A 19,745-nucleotide genomic window follows, 5' to 3' on the forward strand; every position below is an offset into this window, starting at 1 on the left:
TCGCTTCTATGAATGGTTTCAGGATTATTCCTTTATCTTGAACGAGGAATGGAAATTGGATGACCTGGCGGTCGAAATTGAGAATTTTGGTAATTTGAAAATTGGAAATTGGGTGACCCGGAGGTCAAAATTGAAGAATTGACTGACCCGAGGATCGAAATTGAGAATTTAAATGATCCAAAGATTTAAATTGGGAATTGGTGGGCAAAATATCAAATTTGCGAAGTTGACTGACCCTGAGGATCGAAACGACTTGGATCAACATAGGAGAACAAATGGCTCGAGTCAGAGCTCGAATAAAATCAAGAGATCACGAGTGGGAACCCGGATCAACAAAGGAAAATGGAGAGCTCGGATCAGAGCTCGAATAAGGTAAAGAGATCACGAGTCGGAACTCAGATCAACAAAGAAAAATGAAGAGCTCGAATCAGAGCTCGAATAGGGTAATGAGATCACGAGTCAAAACTCGGATCAACAAAGAAAATGAAGAGCTCAGGTCAAAGCTCGAATAAAGTAAAGAGATCATGAGTCGGAACCCGGATCAACAAAGGAGAATGATCGGAAGGAAGACCCAAGTCGGAACTCGGTTTTTCAAAGAAAATAATTTAAAGGAGAACCCGAGACAGAACTCGGATCTCAAAGGAGAAATAATTTGAAGGAGAATCTGAGTCGGAACTCAGTTTTTCAAAAGAAATAATTTGAAATAAAACCTGAGTCGGAACTCGGTTTTTCAAAGAAAAATAATTTGAAAGAAAACCCGAGTCGAGACTCAGTTACTCCAAGGAAAATAATTTAAAGGAAAACCTGAGTCGAAACTCAGATCTTCAATGAAAAAAAATGATTTAAAAGAAAACTTGAGTCGGAACTCAGATTTTAAGAGAAAAAATAATTCGAAGGAAAACCTGAGTCAGAACTCAGATCTTTAGAGGAAAAATAATTTGAAGGAAAACCCGAGTCGGAACTCGGTTTTTCAAAGAAGCAATATAATTTGAAGAAAAACCCGAGTCGGAACTCAGTTTTTCAAAGAAAATATAATTTGAAGGAAAATCCGAGTCGGAACTCGGTGTTTCAAAGAAAATAATTTAAAGGGAGAACCTGAGTCGGAACTCAGATTTCTAAAGGAAAAATAATTAAAAGGAAAACCCGAGTCGGAACTCAGATCTTCAGAGGAAAAATAATTTGAAGGAAAACCCGAGTCGGAACTCGATTTTTCAAAGAAGCAATATAATTTGAAGGAAAATTCGAGTCGGAACTCGGTTTTTCAAAGAAAATATAATTTGAAGGAAAATCCGAGTCGGAACTCGGTTTTTCAAAGAAATTAATTTAAAGGAAAACCCGAGTCAGAACTCGGATCTTCAAAAGAAAATAATTTAAAGGAAAATCTGAGTCGGAACTCAGATCTTCAATGAAAAAAATGATTTAAAAGAAAACCTGAGTCGGAACTCAGATTTTAAGAGGGAAAATATAAACCAATCTTGAAAGTTGGATTCTGAAAATTAAGAAATCCGAGTCGGAACTCGAATTTCTAAAAGAAAATGGACCAACCTAAGAGTTGGGTTTGAAAGAAAAGAAGTCTGAATCGGAATTCAGATCTTCAAAGGAAAACTCGATTAGAGGATCAAAATTTTGCAAATTGTCAGTGCGGGGACTGGATTTTGGAAAGAGGATTCTATCTAAAGAATTTTGAGGAAAAATCAACAGAGATTGTAAACTGGAGTTAGGGATTTTGAAAAGAGGGTTCTATCTGAAGAATTGGGTGCATAATTAATGCAAATAGAATACACATGCATATGAAATGCAAATGAAGTGCAAATGAATGGTGAGAAATTTTATTTGATCCTACCTACATACAGAATGTTTGAAAACAAATTTTTAAAAAAAAAATGCCCCAGTGTAATGGGGAAGAGAAAATAATATTAAAAGAGAGCTCTTGAGAAGAAACATAATGATAAAAGAAGAACATCATAGTTAAATGAGAAAAGTTGATGATTTTATTGATGCCTTAAAAGGGATGACAACTTAAAAAAGGAAAACAACTAGAACTATATCGTCCTGACAAAAATAAATATGACAAAAATGAGAAGGCATTGGCATTGACATTGTCATTCTTCTAAGTGATCTGGGAAAGGCTTGGTCAGGATTGCGACTCGTCCCTCTCTTTCTTCTGGCACCAAAAGCTCTTTATCAATGTAGTCCTGTACAATATTTTTTAGAACGAAGCAGCGTTCAGTATCATGCCCCATTGCCTGATGGAACTTGCAGAGACAATCTTTCCATTTCCCCATGGTGACAGGAGGATCAACAATTCTTGGAAGTTTGAGCATATTCTTTGTGAGCAGATATCCAAGAATTTCTTCGATTGGCTGACCTAAAGGAGTAAACTCGCGATCATAACCCCAACCATCATGTTTTATCTTCTTCTGATTGCTTGATTTCTGTTGAGTGATGACTTCTTTGACTTCTTTCTGGGAACTGGACTGAACTTGCTTGGTTAGGGCTACTGGATGTTCTTCTTCTCTGTCTTCAACAAAGAGGTTCTTATCAATGCAGTTTTGCACAATGTTTTTGAAGACAAAACAATGATCAATGTCATGCCCTACTGTCCGATGGAATTTGCAGAACTGGTTCAAAAATCTTCCCATGATGGTGGGAGGGTCCGTGACTTTTGGGAGCCTGACTAATCCCTTGATCAGCGTGTATTCGAGGACTTTGTCGAGTGACTCATCTATAGGAGTGAAATCTCGATCACCGCTTCAGTTTCCACGCTTTGGTTTTCCTTGAGTTTTTTCCTTTTGTTGAGGGCTGGATTGAAAAGGTCTATCTTGGCTTTCCTTTCCGATCTTTAGACTCTTCTAAATTGCTGCTTTGACTGCCTCTGTTTTTGTTGTTGCTGGGTTCAGAACTGGTTGCGTTGTTGTGGTTGCCAATGATGCTCATAGGGATGGTGATAGATGCCTCTTCTTTAACAGGAACTTTTCTGAAATTGGCTTTAACTTGCTCAGATAATATCTTGATCATCATTCTTTTGAACAACCGATATATAGCGGGATCGATCTCATCCTTACTGGTCTGGGCTCCCTCTTTGGCAGACTTTGTGGAATCCATTTCTTACTCACGGCCTGTAACTAATGTGCTGAAGTAGTGTGGTCTTTGATCTTGTCAGGATCACACAACTATGCCAATGCCCTCTGCAGAACAACATGGGATGTTTAGCATGATGGGAAAAATAATTTTGAAAGCAACACTCTTGAGAGAAAAACAAATGATGGGATCAGGTTGGCAATCTTGGAAGGAGATGCCAAACAAAATTTTTGGATAAAATTTGGAAGATATACTGGAAGATATGGAAAAGTTTTTGAAGATATAAGCAAAAGTTGAAATTTCAAAATTTGCAGGCAGGATCGGAATAAGGCTGGAAATCCGAGATCCAGTAGAATAGGAGAATAGAAAATCACCTGGAGTTTTGAAAGAAATTTGAGAAAATCATCCAGGGTTTGAGAAAATAAAGCGAAAGGATGAGAATATGGGTATTTGAAAATATTTTGGGGAAAATATGAGAAGAATAAAGGTAGCATACAAACAATCACATCCTGCATAAACATTTATGCACATTCAGCACTCCCTAAAAGGCTGACTCTAGATGCATCATTTTGAAAACAGTTGTAGGACCCTAATCCTAACTCTAGGTTCAGATCATCTTTGTCTAGTCCAGTTATGCCGATATACCCGAACCGAAATCCGAGGTACGTGGCATAGAATATCAAATCTGGTTCTATGGTAAGGTTTTCCAACATCCTTGAGCGCCTACCGATATACTTCGGACTGTGGCCCGCGGTACGTGGTAGGGGGCGTTAACCCAAATAAGTGGCCCAGTTGTGAGGCTCTGTCCCGAACTAGGGTTCTGGAAGAGAGCCCAGCAACGTGAAGACCGGGTAATGATAGGTAATGGAGGTTTGAAAAAATGATCACATGCAAGAAATAGATGGCTCTAAACCTAGAGAGATAGATTTTGAAAATCCTTGAAGAAGCATACATTGTTTGCATTCAGATCCTAAATTAAGAAGAGTTGTATTTAGACCTAAGTCTATGTGAGCATGAAAATTTCTCCTCAATCTGGTCCTACCAAACCATGCATAAGCTATATGCAGTCAATGTCAGCTAGGTCAGAATCTAGGGTCCTAGGTTCGCATGATATCAAAAGTAAAAGAGCTGACATTTTGTGAACACAATTTCGATAATTGAACTAAGTCAAGCACAATTTTGACCAGACAAGGACAGGTCCCATCACGGTCACCAAACCTGTGATTGTCGCAAAATTTTTCCCGTCTTCCCTTCCCTTGCGGGAGAGAGAGGAAAAATGCTTTCGCGAGTCAAACTTGACCGGATTAAGGAAAATGTTTTGAAATACTCGCCTCCATTTTGAAAATAGCAGGAAAATCCATGGGATGGGGCTCGACCTGTCGGTACGAGGTTCGACCATTCTTGTCGCCTTTAACAGGGGTAATCGAACCAAGAACCAAAATTGTGCTTGACTTAGTGAAATTATCAAAATTGTGTTCTATCCTAAATGCACAAAGAATTCAAGCATGTGCCATGAGATTTTGTAAAATGTAAGTTGGAAAAAGATGACGTATGCTTTAGAAAACATTTGGAGTTGAAAAGCATTTCTCAGAAAAAAGGTGGAATTCAGTCTCTCAGGAAATTCTGATAAAAAGGATTTGAAATCTCAAGAAAATTTATGATGTGAGAAAATCCTGAGAAAATGGAAAGAATTCTTGAGAAAAGGGTGAACATGGGAAGCGAAAATGCTGATCAGGAAAAGTGTAGCTTTGAAAAGTTTCTCAGAAAAATGAGCAAAATTCATTGGAAAACTCCTTAGAGAAGGAAAATTGAAACTCGGGAAATTGAAACCCTGAGAATCTTAACCTTGAAACACTTGGAAATTGATTTTGATTTTTTGAAAAAGATGACAAATTCTTTTTGAAAAGAATCTTAAGAAAATTACATTTTCGAGGGAAAATCACAGGAAAACTTGACTTGGAAAATCCAACTTTGAAGATTTTTAGAAGTTTCTTGAGAAACTGATTTCCATGGAATAAAATTTTCTTGAGAAAATAATGAGAAGAGCAGATGATATTATGATGCAGATGATTTGAATAAATGAATGCACTTTAAGAAGATTTTTTGAGAGATTTTGATGGAAAAATGTGTATTAAGCCAAAGTAAATCCTTCACATATTCTGGCTGTGGCCATGAATATGTTCAAAGTTTATTTGAGTTAATTCACAATATTTTGAAAAATTGGAAATATGATGTGCATTTTAAGATAGCCTAAGAGTGTAGGCTCAATGTGACTTGTAGAGAGATGATGGATCTGGGTCTCGTCCATATTCCGACTAGGGCCGTAAATATGGACTCCACCGAGTTCATCAACTCTCTAAGAGTTGGTGCACGTGCCATTCGTGTACATCCATGGTGATTTTTGAAATAAAATGCATGATTCATAAGATCAGGATATTATAAAATCAAACTACATGATATGCATCCTAACCTAAGCAGTAAAAGTAAATATTATTCCAAGTTTGATTATTACATCTCTGACATAAAAATAAAAAATAAATAAAACAAAGTACATAAGTTTAAAAGAATCAGCATCCTCCTGATTTTCCTACAAATGAGACTTAGCACCAGGAATATAGTATACATGGAAGGGACGGTCTCACATTGATGGTCATGTGTCAGTGATTATACTTGAGTTATGGTGGAAACATACGAATTAATAAAAAGGTAATGTCTAGAATATGAACAGAATGCTTATGAGAATATCTGAATGTCGTGCTTAAGTGAAATGAGGAATATATACATATATGCCTAAATGATCGAAGTGGCACTAAATGGAGTATACATATGAAAGTATGTCTATTTGAGTGTATAATAATGTATCTACCTAAATGAAAGAATATATATATATATATATATATATATATATATATATATATATATATATATATATATATATATATATATATATATAAAAATGTTTATATAGAACAGCATACAGGAAAATACATATCTAAATGTAACCGATGGTGATGGACATATGGCAATGAAATGTATGCACAGTAGAAGCAGATTTATTGGACCTACCGTGAGTGTGGAGGTCGACAAATGATATACAATATGACACAAATGTAAAAGAGGTGACGACCCTGGAGGATGATGCATGTAGTAGTGTTATTTGCCATACATGTATTTTGGTGTCCATGACACGCCAAGGGTGAGTCATCTGAGTATGATAGGCTATAGCAGTGTAGCACACAGGAAGAGTTGTTAACTTATTAACATACTAATACAAGCTAAAAGAGAAAAAAAAATTGTGCTGGAAAGGAACGGATAGCTATAAGTAAAATGTACAGGGAATGGCTATTGTGACTGAGCGTTAACACAAGGCAACACATCCTTATTTGCAGAATCAATCATAGTACTAATGGGGATATATAGAATATTACACATGTAACTATGGTTATTTAACATCAAAATTGAATCTAATGGCTTGGTGTCATTATGTATAACAAGAACAGGTAAGAGGGTAACTCATTTACAGCCACCTAATTGATGAATTGTATGCAAAACAGCTTACAAACTACCTTACTGATAACAGACAGAGAAATGAGATGGAGTTGGGCCATTAAATGCAGAGGATATAACAAAGAAGTGAACTTCCATCAATACCGAAGCCATGCTTAAACAGATGGTAGACAAATGATGAAATGTGTGACTGCAGTAGAACACATAGGTGACAAAAAATTCACTCCAAGGGGCCATCGGCTACAGGTCATTCCCTACAAACTGAGCTTTATACATTTTTCTCTGATAAAAAAAAAACATAAAGGCAATGTGGCAGCCATTATTGAGTCTAACCAAAGTATAACTTGAGTATCATCAAGTTCCTTTATCACCCTTGTGATCTCAAAAAAAAAAAAACTTATCCTTTGGCTGAAGCAAATTAGATAGCAATAAAACTAGACCCAACTGATGGTTCGTTATCAACATAGAAAACAAACAACTTCAATGACAAGAAAAACGCAGATGCAAGTAAGCAAAAAAAGTTGAATGATACAAAATAAAAAAGAACGAATGGTCAATTGAATGGTTTGCTGCAGGAATGATTTAAAGATCTGCAAGATGAGCAGTTGAGTGAAAAATGTAACATAGAGATCACAAAAATAAATATGCAGAAAACGTGGGAATGGCAAAGGTTACAGGACATCAAAAAAAAATCTGTAGTAAAATACACCAAGTGATAATCGTAGGTCCAAAATCTTCGAATTAGAAAGGCACTAAAACAAAACTTGATGCAGGAAACTAACTATAAGTGAAATGAACTTAACTGATCATAAGAACACACATTGATTAGCAAGACAAATCAGAGGTAATAAAAAAAAACAAGATAAGTAAGAAATGTGCAGAAATTAGAGGCATATGGTAAGTTACATGAAACAAGACATGGGTTTTTGAAACCAGAGAAATCGGGAAAGTCAAAGAGTATCACAGCATACAGATGATAATAGTAACTACATCAATGAATAATGAAATATTATGACGAATTAAGATCAACATTTATGTCAAATTCAGATGTTGCACTCAGGTCAAGAGTGCCATTTTCTGTACGATAAATCCATAAGGATATCGCTTGGGGCCATGAGATGCTGATGCTTCCTTTTCAAAACTGTATGGGTAAAAAAAAATGGAAAAGTGACAGGGTTGTAAAACGACTAGAGTGAATGTGAGATCGTTTGGGATCCCATTCACTGGGTTTTGCATAGGCTGAAATATTAATAACTGGATATCCCCTGTAAAATGACCCTAAATGGTATGGATGAAATTAATGATACGCAAACACCCTTGTCATATGCGTATGTGCTTATGGAGGTCCATAACCTGCAGAAAAAGTGGACTTAGTATCATGCGAAAATGGATGGGATGTCGTCAATGACACAGAAAATTTTGTTCACTGTGTTTTGCAGAAAGTGGGAACAACCTTAATGACGCAGGAATGCCCACTGTGAAATAACCTGAACATGAAACTGAACACTATGAAGCCTTACTTCTCAATGCCATGATGCTGAAACAGAGCTTATGAAATCTTTAGGGGAAGCAGGAATTGGGTCAGAAACCTGGTTACTCACATGAATCGACCACACCATTGCGAGGTGTAGCCGATTCTTAACATGCGAAAATGAACCCAGACGCAGCCCACATCATTACATGTGATGGACCTGCGATGCACCTGGTGTGAACATGATACGTGTTTTATCTACAGGCGAAAGGGAAGGTCTTTACCTTGATTTGGCAGAGGCTGAAGAGGCTGGCTGCTGGTGGGCTGAAGGAAAGGCAATCGGCTGGGTTGAAGAAGATGGTGGAGGGAGTAAGAGAGCTGGAATCTGCAGATGGCGTCGACCTCCTGCTAGCCGAGAGGAAAAGTGGTGAAAAAGGGGGAGTCAAGAGTTCTAGAATCGCCGATGGATCCTTTGTTGGACCCTCCTCCTCTCTTTGATAGCCGGCCCTTCAAATCCCCTTTTTCTTCCTCTTTAGCCGACCTTGATAACCCTTAAAACAGACTTTTAAAATTTTTTGAAAAAGAGAACTCACCCTTTTGAGGGGGGACGACTCCCTTTCTCTGGAGAAATTTTGAAACTTAGGTAAAGTAAAAGTTTTGGGTTTGAAAAGTGATAATAATAAATTAAAAAAAACAAAACAAAAATGATAAAACGAATTTGGTTTTTTTTTTTTCTCTTTTTTTTTTTAAGGTGATGCCACCTCAACTGAATTTGAAAACTTTTTGAAATATATATAAAAAAATTTGTTTTTCTTGACAAAGAGTCTTAGTGGGGTGCCACCTACATGAGCCCACTAACTATTTTATTAAAATTGAGTTAAATAAATAATTTTTTTTATTATAAATCGGTGTCACTCCTGAATGGGCACTATTTTGAAAATAAGAGAAATTTTTTAGAATTTGAGTGTGACACCACCTTGAGGCGGGTCCCACGTCACTTATTTGAAATAAAAGCCAAGTGAAATTTTTGGAATTTTCATAATAGTAGGCTAGTTTTGGAAAACACGAAGCAAAATTTGGCTTGATTTCAAAACTTAGAAGAAAATGGTTCTTCAGGGCAAAATTTTGAAAGATGTAGGGAAATTCGGAGCCTTTTTGTAAAAGTTTGAAATAAGGTCTTATGAATTTTGAAATTGTGTCCCCCTCTTTTCAACTGACGAAATCTTGAAAATCAATGTCCAAAACTATCCAGATCGTTTTCTTGAGAAAAACTTTTGTAATTCGGAGCCCTAGGGGTAAAATGGGAAGAATTTGGCAATTTTAAAAACCCAGGGGTTTGAAATCAATTTTGAAATATTTAAAACTCGAATTTGGATTGACATTTTTGAAAATCAGGAGTTTTGGATCTCAAAATGACATGTTGTGCAGTGCAATGATATGAAATGCTCAAGCGATGTTATGCAAAAACATGTCCTACAAAATTGCCACTCTGAATTTGAATTTGAAAATTCTAACTTCTGGTTAAGCATGAGATTTTGAAAATTTGCAGTTTGAAGATGTCTTTGAGTTTAAATAGAGAAGTTTTGAGACTCGAGAATGGAATTTAGGACTTTCTGCAAGGTTCAATCTTAGGAAATGACAATTTTGCCCTTCATTGGTCCCGAAGAACCGAAATGTGATGATTAATGGATATATCAGGAAGGTGAGTGAAAATTTGGGGTGTTTACAGGGCGGAAAATGGAATACCTCATCAAATGAGGCCCAGGTTTATACCCTTAACCTGATTGGGCGAAAAATGGAATACCTCATCAAATGAGGCCCAAGTTTATACCCTTAACCTGATTGGTCGGAAATGAACAAAATTCTTGAAGGAAGAGACCGTGATGGAACCTTCGGGTTTTGCACAATAAATCCGATAGAGGTTTTGCAAAAAGATGAAATTAGGGTCCCTAAAGCTTGAAAAGGGATTGATCTTGGGCGCCTCATCGCTGAGACTAAATAACTTTTGAAATTGGTAGCCTTTTGCAAGAAAATGATTGGTGGCTTAACCTCAAGCCGAAATTGAACTGTCTATGGTGGGACAGTGGGGACACAGAGAAGTGTGCGAATCTGAGAGCCCAGGCGCTCAGATTATACCAAAGAAGGGAAGAAATCTTGAAAACTCTCGTTATCAAGTCCTAAAAAGGATAACAACTGATGTCAGGATACGCCAAAGATGAGTCTCAAGCTCTCGCTTCACGCTAGGACAACTAGAAAATATTGTCAAAATGTTGAAAATTATTGTTGATTTAAAATGATTGAAAGTGATGCACATTGTTTTGAAAATATTTCCTCTTTTCTACCTGAAGTATTACCTCCGATTGGGCTTAACTCCGTAGAACCAAGATTCGAATTCAAATTGCTTGTGATTGACTTTCTTTCAAGGAAGCTATCAATTTCCTTGATATGAACAGAAAAGAGAGTATTTTTGATATTGTGAAAGCAAATAGTGAAAGAGTATTGATAATAGAATTTCACAAAATTAAAGAAGATTCTTTTGGCAAATTCGGCAGTCTGATATCCTGGGATTCTTTTCTCATGATGATCTTTCTGCCCACTTTTTTTTTTATTGGCAGAATTAGAGCTCTTTTGGGTTTTTGGGGATTACATTATCCTTCATTTTGGAGATGTCTTAACTTTTTTCTCTTTTTTTTGGAAGGGTATGTCACAAACTCCTTCATCTCAGAGATGTTCAGATCCTTCTTTTCACTCAGGGATTATGTTGACGATTATTGGCTTATGGGTTTGAAATCTCTTGGTGATAGCAGAAATTAAATATTTTTTAAGGTTTGTCGGGAGGCTCATCGCAGTCGCCTTCATCTTGACGGTGCTCTGAACTTTCTCTGGAAGGATCTGTCACAAACTCCGTCATCTTGGAGATGATTCAAATCTTCTTTGGCCCCGAGGGTCTACTCGCATAATTCGCCTTCATCTTGACGACAGTTGAGAGATCTCTTTTGCAGATATTTAATTGCAGCTTAGGTGATTGAGGAGATATGAAGATTGTATGGATTTTTCTGTGTCACCCAGGATACTTCGATTGCTTTTATTTTCCAAGAATGATCTTTAAAAATGTGCCATTGACTGTAATCAATATCGATCACTTATGGCTTCGCGACAACATTGAATTTCCTTTGTTGGTCATATCGAGGATTTATTCTATGTTCTTTTGGTTGGCCAATAGAAAGATTTTGAATTTTGAATTATTTTTCGCAAAAGCTTTGTCCTTTCGAAAATAATACTGGAGGTATTCTGAGGTAATTCTTTTGTGTAATAAAGATTTTGAAATCAACAAATATTTAATGACAAATTGGCAAATTTTTCTTGAAATCTCCTATGAAAGCGAGCATTTGAAGCACAACGCAACTCATCCATGACAGAAATTTTTTTCTCCTTTCCCCAAAGAAGAAGATTCAGAAATTGGAAATAGGAATTACTCCTCTCTTCCCTGAAGAGGAGGTGTTTGCAAAATGAACTTTTGAAGAGAAATTAAGCTTTCGTCAAAACTTCCTAACAATTAGACTTCTCTTGTGGAAAGGGGGTCGGTAATGGTGAGGTCGGTGAATTGGTCATGAAGGAACGAGTCCATCACACTCTCCCTGAAAAGAGGGTCCTTCACGATGAAATGACCTAGTATGAAATTGTGATCACAAGGAAAACGAACTTCCGTCGAAGCTCTCCCTGAACTAAGGGTTTCTTGTATGAAATTGGAAATTTGTTTTGCAAACAGTTCACAAAGACACAAGTCCCTTCAAACTCTCCCTAAAAAAGGGCTAAGTGAACAAAGGATAGCATGCGAAAAGAATGAGCTCCCTCGAACTCTCCCTGTAAAAAGGGTCTCTCGTAAGAGAAATGTTTGAAATTGGTATTGAGTGACCAAAAGGTCAAAATTGGAAATTGAAAATTGAAAATTTGAAATTTGAAATTTGAAATTTGAAATTTGAAATTTGAAATTTGAAATTTGAAATTTGAAATTTGAAATTTGAATTTTTAATTTGGAAATTGGAAAATTGGAAATTTGGAAATTTGGAACTTGAAATCTGAAATTTGAAATTGGAAATTGGAAATTGATTGACCTGAAGGTCGCCATTGGAAATTGGATGGCCTGAAGGCCGAAATATGAATACTGGTTTTTGAAAATGTGTAAACATTGGATTTTGAAAATATACCGGTTCGAGCACTGGGTTTTGAAAGATATATCAGCTCGAGCTTTGGATTTTGAAAACATATCTTGTTTTTAAATTGAGACTTGAAATTTTGAAAGAGACCTATGCTCTTAAAGTATTTGGGAATTGTAATGAGAATGTTGGTCGGGGTCTCAGGATTATCCCTTATCCTGAATGGGTAATGAATTTGATGCAGAAGCCTGCCAATGAATACCGGCGCCGATGAATGCAGATGTATGTGGATATGAACATGATATAACATGAGTGCTCATGCATGTAAAATAGGAGATTTGTTTATCCTGCCTGCATACAGGGTATTTATAGATGAAAACTAAATTTTAAAATGCCCTAGTATAACTGAAAAAAGAGAATTTGATCATTATTCGAAGAAAATTTTGAAGGAATTACAAAGGATAAGACATGATTTAAGTATAAAATTTTTTCAAATGTCGGGCATTGATGGGATCTGGTAATTCCATTCCGTTGGCATTCATGAGCCGATATGAGTTACGAGGCAATGTCTCTTTGACAACATAGGGACCTTCCCAATTGGGTGACCACTTTCCACCCGGGCGGTGTTTGAGATAAGTCATTGATCTGAGCACTAGATCATTGACTCGAAACTTTCTTTCAATAACAGATTTTGCATATTGTCTGGCTATCCTTTGACGATATGATTGAGCGTGCTCTGCTGCTCTGAGTCTTTTTTCATCTAGCAAATCAAGTTTTACTAGCCGTTGTTGCTGATACTAATCAAGAGGTAATTCTAGAAGTAATACAAATTTCAGAGCAGGTTTCTGAACATGTAGAGGCAGTACTACTTCAGTTCCGTAGACAAGTTCTGATGGAGCTGAATTAGTTGGGGTTCGAATGGTGGTTCTGTATGCCCACAACGCATCATGAATCTTTTCATGCCAGTCACGGCCTGTTTCCAAGGTTCGCTCCAGGATTCAAATCAGAATCTTATTGGTGGCCTCTTGTTATCATCGCAAAATTTTTTTCCCTCCCTTGCGAGAGAGAAACGAATTTCGCGAGTCAAACTCGACCAAAGTTTTGAAAATGGTTTTAAAAATTACTCGCCTCCGTTTTGAAAATTTGCGGGAAAATTCCGTGGAATGGGATCCGCCTGTCAGTACGAGGTTCAACCGTTCCTGGCGCCTTTACCAGAGGTAATTGAACCAAGGATCAATTATGTGCTTTAACTCGACTCAAATATCTAAATTATGCTCTATTTTTCCTAGAATGCACAGAGAATCAGGCTTGTGCTATGAAATTTTGAAAATAATGCAATGTTTGAGAAAATATGATGTTTGCTTTGGAAAATTGAAATATGCTTGCAAATTGATTGGAAAAGTACTTGAAAATTGAATTCTTGAGAAAATCATTGAATTTCATTGGAAATCAGAAATTTGCATTGGAAAGTGAATTTTCAAGAAAACTTGAATCTTGAGAAAATCGATTTTTGAGATTTGGAATTTGCTTTTCTAAGAAAATGGATTTGAAAATTATGAGAAAATCTAAGAAATTCATTGGAAAATGACTTTGGAAATGAAAAATGGATTCTCAGGAAACTGGGTTCTCAGGAAAATGGGAAATGTGAGAAAATCGATTTTTTTTTTTTAAAACTTGAGACTTTGAAAGTTGAGAATTTTAAAACATTGGAAAATCTTGGTTGAACTTAGGAAATGCCTTGAAATCTCTTTTGAAAATTTAGAATTCTTGGAAAATCCAATCCTGAGAAAGACTTGGTAAATCCTTGAGAAAATTGATTTTTCTGAAATTTAAATTGGAAAATGAATTTGAGAATAATGCAATTTGAATGATATGAATGAATGAATGAATATGAATTTGAAAATGGAATTTCAATTGAGGAATTGAGGAATCCTTTTGAAGTTTTGAAAATGCAGTGCATTTTGAAGTTAGCCTAAGAGTGTAGGCTGAATGTGGCTAATACGAAGATCATAAATCTTGGTTTTCTTCGTATTCTGACTATGGCCATAAATACAAATCCCACCGAGTTTATAAACTCCATAAAAGCTTGTGCACGTGCCATTCGTGTAAACCATAGTGGATTTGAAATAATGTGCATGAATCATACATCACAATTCAAATTTGCATAAATTAAACTATATGCAATGCAACCCTATTCTAAGCAGAAATGTAACTCTTATTCCAAATATTACATTGATTTTTACATTGAATTGAAATAAAAGAAATAAAAGCTAAATCTTCTTCTTGAATGTTCCTGCAAAACTAGAAAACAATGTTAGCACAAAATGTAGGTTTTTCTGAATTTATCCGAAAATATTGGAAATTATCGGATATTATTTAGATATAAACCCAAATTCATACCCCCTTTGATATAAACATGATAAATAATGAATAAATTTCAAAAATAAACTTAAAAATTTGAAATTGGGGTCAAAATGACCAAAATATCCCTGATGACCTTGAAATCAGGGTTTTCTGAAAGAATTTTTATAAATTTTGGAATTTTGAAAATCAAATGAAATAAATCAACATAATATGATAAGATATGATGATATGCATGAAATTTTGGAGAATTAGAAATTGAAATTTCGAAATTTAGGTCAAAATGACCAAAATACCCCCAATAACAAGACTATGGCCTTGAAACCAAGGTTTTCTGAAATAAATTTTGTAAAATTGAAAAATATGAAATGAAAATGACATTGAAATTAACCCTAATATGATTCTACATGCTTATGTACATGATAAAAACCCTAAAATGGCAAAAATATCATAAATATCAAATTTAACCTGATTTTCGCCTGATTTTCGCTTCTGAATTTAAAGATAAACTAACACATGGAGCAAATGAACTTGGAATTAAACCAAATTTGGCATGGACACCTAAAATAACCCTAAAAACAGAATGGAGCTCGAAAATCTAATTTTTTTGTATTTGTAAATATGAAAATTCAAATAAAAACCCTAAATTTTATGATTTTTGCCTAAAATATTGATTCTAAAGGGGATTTAGGATATCCAATTTCCATACAAATTTCCCAAATTTTATGGGGTGACAGAGGACAGTAGGGCAAGGATTTTTTCCTTTTACACTTTCTGGTTTTGACCTATGGTCGGAGTTGTACCACTCCGGCAAGTTGGATCGGAATCCGGCGACTCTAGTAAATGAAGGAAACAGACAGGTTTCGGTAGAAAATGTGGGAAAAATGGCAGACAGATGGGAAAATGTCTGAAATTGTGGGAACATGTCCCTGACAAACAGAGGAAGATTTGATATTTTGACACCATTGGGATTCGGGTTAAGGTTTGGAAAAGGTCACACTGTTATCAGAGACCTAAATCTCTAGAATTTCTGGATATTGAAATCTGTCAGACAGAACTGAAAATTTCAGGAAAAATACTGAAACAGTTTCAAAAATCCCCAAATTTTGGAAAATGATAGGAAAATATGTTAGGAACAACTTTCATGTTGAAATGTTTTGCAGAAGGGCTAAGGATTGGGCGGACTCGGTGCATTAGGTTCTGTCTATACCCTGACAAAAGAAAATTGAGATTTTCCCAGGGGTCTGAGAAATACAATTTTTTATAGAAGTCAAAACTAATTGGAAAAACCTCAAAATTTCCAGATCACTAGTAGATTTTATTATAAATCCACTGTGATTTTTGGAGGACGATTTGGATTTCCCATGAGGGTGGTGCCGGAGGTTCTTGTCTGCTAAAGCAGAAATTAGAAGTTCTGGAAATGGGAAATCCCAGTTTGGGATTTGATTTATTTGATAGAGTTGAAAAACCCGAATTAATTCAAGATTTTGGCAGGGAATCACAGATAAATAACCATAACTATCATGAATTTTCTAAAATTTATAAATGAAATTACATACATGAAACAATGGTTATACGTTGCATAAAATCGAAACTTATAACTAATAAGCAAATACTAATGAAACTACACAAAATGCCTATGAAATGATTAAATAAACTAGATAAAATGCTTTTAATATAAAGTTTATACGAAAATGAAAACAAAATAAAAAAAATCTCAGGGAGATATGAGATTCATAATTGATATGGGCTATTGATGGGAAAGGATCCGATCCATCCCTTGGATGGGTCCCCTCCATGTAGCCTTAACAAAATCCCATTTTTTTTTTATCTTTGTATCATAAACCCAGTTACAAACTGTTTTTTTTTTCTTTTTTTTTTTTATGTTTTCTTGGACCCATCAAAAGAAATAAATAAAACAGTTCTTACCTTGGAAAAGGCTCGGAGGGGGGGCGGCTATGGTGGCTGCACTAGTTGGAGGAGATGGCGCCGTTTGAAAGGAGGTTACAACAAGGCTGATACAAGTGAGGCTGAAGGTTGGAGGTGGCTGCTTCAACTGGAAAGGCTACACCAAGGAAAGATCTTGGGGCCTTGCTGCCAAGAGGATGCTGGCTGGAGGAAGCAAAGGAGTTGGTGGTTGTTGTTGTAATGGTGACTATAGGCTGCAACCAAGAAGGGACTGGAGATGCTCCTTGGTGATTGGCGTGAAGGAGGTGTTATGGCAGCTGGAAGTGCAGCAATGGAGGTGGCTGAGCTGCTGTACTCTCGATGAAGAGGGAGATGGCTGCCTTGATGAGGAGAAGATGGAGGTGCTCCTTGGTGGCTTCAACGGCTGGAAGAGATGAGCCGGCTGGTGCTCCCCTTGTGGTGGCTGCAAGCTGGTAGGTGGAGCTTCAATGGCTGGAAGAGGTGGTTGGCTGCTATGGTGTGCAGTTGGTGGTGTTGAAGGAAGAAGGTGGGAGTTAGGTGTAGCAGCAAAGGAGAGAGGGAGATAACTAAAGGGAGAGAGAGAGAGGTTAGAGAAGAGGCAGCCGTTCCCTCTTTCTTCTTTTTTTTTTGTTTTTAAACTTAGGTTTTAATTGTCCTTTAACCTAGGTCTTAATGACCTAATGAAAAAGGAAACCCCCCCTTTACGTGAATGGGTTGGAGGTTGGGGAAAAAGAAAGAAAGAAGGGAAGAAGGAAAAGGGAAAGAAGAGGAAGAAGAAAAAGAAGAAAGGAAGAAGAAAGGGAAAGAGAAAGGGAAAAAGAAAAAGGAAAGAAAGAAAGAAATAGAGCTGGAGGTTTGGGCAACCACCTTGTGGGTCCCACCTCTCTAAAAAAATAAAAATAAAAAATACATAAAAATCAATAAAAACAAAAACAAACAAATAAAAAGAAGCATCTTTTTTTTTTTTAATAAAATAGAAATGAAAATGAATGGGCCATCTCAAAGCGGGTCCAAATTTCAATTTTGAAATTCATTTTGAAGATTAGAGGGGTAAAATAGTCTTTTCAAAAAAATTTCCACGCGAAACGAGCTATTTTTGGCAGTTTTTGAAACGAGCTCGGATTTTGAAGTTCAATACCCCATCGCGAAGAAAATCCAGTGTAGAATTTAAAATTTTGATTTTGAAAGAAATCCAAATTGTTTTTCTCAAGAAAATATTTCCAAATGAAACGAGCTATTTTTGGCAATTTTTGAAACGAGCTCGGATTTTAAAGTTCAATACCCCGTTGCGAAGCAAATCCAGTGTAGAATTTGAAAATTTGAGTTTGAAATAAATCCAAATTGTTTTTCTTGGGAAAATATTTCCAAATTTAGACTTCTGGGGGTAAAAATGTTAATTTTAAAAACTCGGGGTTTGAAATTGATTTCTAAAAGCTTTTGAAACTTGATCTGGATTGAAATTTATAAAACTGGAGTTTTGGACTTCGAAAATGGAATGAAGTGTTATGAAATGTTATGAAATGATGAGAAATGACATGCGAAATGCAGACCTTGAATGAAAAATTTTGGATGTTCGACCCCGATTGACACTTGTACCAGTTCAAAGAGCATTAAAATTGATAAAATTTGCAAAAAAAATGGTTGAAGAAATTATTTTCGAGCTCTACCAAGCTAGAGTGACATTGGAAATTAGGGTTTGAGCTGGATTAAACTGAAATGAACTGGATTGAGCTGGGTTTTAGAGTTTCAGAACTCAAATAAACTAACCAGGCACTGACTCAACTGACCTTTTCGACTCAATTTTCAAGAAAAGCTGTCATTTTTAGAGAAACTGTATGGAATGATCATTGGAATGAAGTGAATTACGAACCTGAACTGGGTTTGAGCTGAAACAAAGGTCAGTAATACTGAGGTGAACTAAAATCGAGGCTCAAACACTAGCTCAACTGACTAAACTCGGCTCAATTTCAGCTAAAAGAGTTGAAATGGACTAAAATGGGCTCCTGGACACTTAGAAATGGTTTTGAACTGAAATTGGAGCACTTGAACTCTTGGTGAGCTCAAGTTAGACTCTGAGGAATATGACTGACTATAAATGACTGACTCGGAGGCAATTGGCTTGGATTTGAGTGAGAAGTAAGCTCATTTCTGAAGAAATGATCCCATTTTGGTAGGAATGGTCAGAAATGGAAATGGTCTGTTCATTGTGAGCTCAGATGAGCTTGAAATGACTGATATTCTAACTATTCTAAACTAACCAACAAGTTTGGTTGACTCTGACTGACTGGGGTCCGGGATGACCTAGGGGTAAAATGGTAATTTTCCTAATGAAAGTGGGTAAAATGGTAATTTTTTGAAACTGACTCGGGGTTTGACTCCTACACTGACCTAACAGGGTTGGCACTGCACGAGGAGGGTTGTTTGAGAATGGATGAGGAAAATTTGGGGTGTTTACACCTCTGCTTGACCATTCCCTTGAGGATAATAAGGAGTGGAAAAATGATGATGGATTTTGAACTTCGAACAGAAAGTCCTCATCCTCTTATTCTTGAAATGACTGCCATTATCTGACACAATATCATGCGGTATGCTGAAACGGCATAAGATATTCTTGTGGATGAATGAGATCACATGTCGACCTTCTACTGTGCGTAGAGTTACTGCTTCTACCAATTTAGTAAAATATTATGTTGCGGCAAGAAAATACTTGTGACCATTTGAGGCAGACGGAGTAATGGGGCCTACGACATCAAAAGCCCACATGGAAAATGGCCATGGTGAGATGACAGATTGCAAGTATGTCGCCGGCGCATGAATGAAAGGTGCATGCATCTGACATTGAACACACTTCTTCACAAAACGAGAGCAATCTTGTTGCATAGTTCTCCAGTAATATCCTGCTCGGATAATTTGTTTGACAAGAGTTTGGTAGCCAACATGACCACCGCAAATGCCTTCATGTGCTTCCTGCACAACTTCTTTGGCTTCTTCTTTGTCTAAACATCTGGAATATTCAGAACTAAATCCATGATGATAGAGGACATCAACAAGAATAAAATATCGAGCAGACATGCGCTGAATTGCCCACTGCTTTTTCTTTGAGAGTTCTGGAGGAAATTCACCAGTTTTAATGAAATTTTTAATATCATGATACCAGGGCTTCTTCTTTTGCTCAGCCTGGTTTATCTGCTCTACTGGGATGAAAGCAGGTTGATCAAGTCTGCCAATTTCAAAGGAGC

The sequence above is a fragment of the Nuphar pumila genome, chromosome 12 (genome assembly GCF_984573655.1).
Source record: "Nuphar pumila chromosome 12, dmNupPumi1.hap1.1, whole genome shotgun sequence".
NCBI lineage: Eukaryota > Viridiplantae > Streptophyta > Magnoliopsida > Nymphaeales > Nymphaeaceae > Nuphar > Nuphar pumila.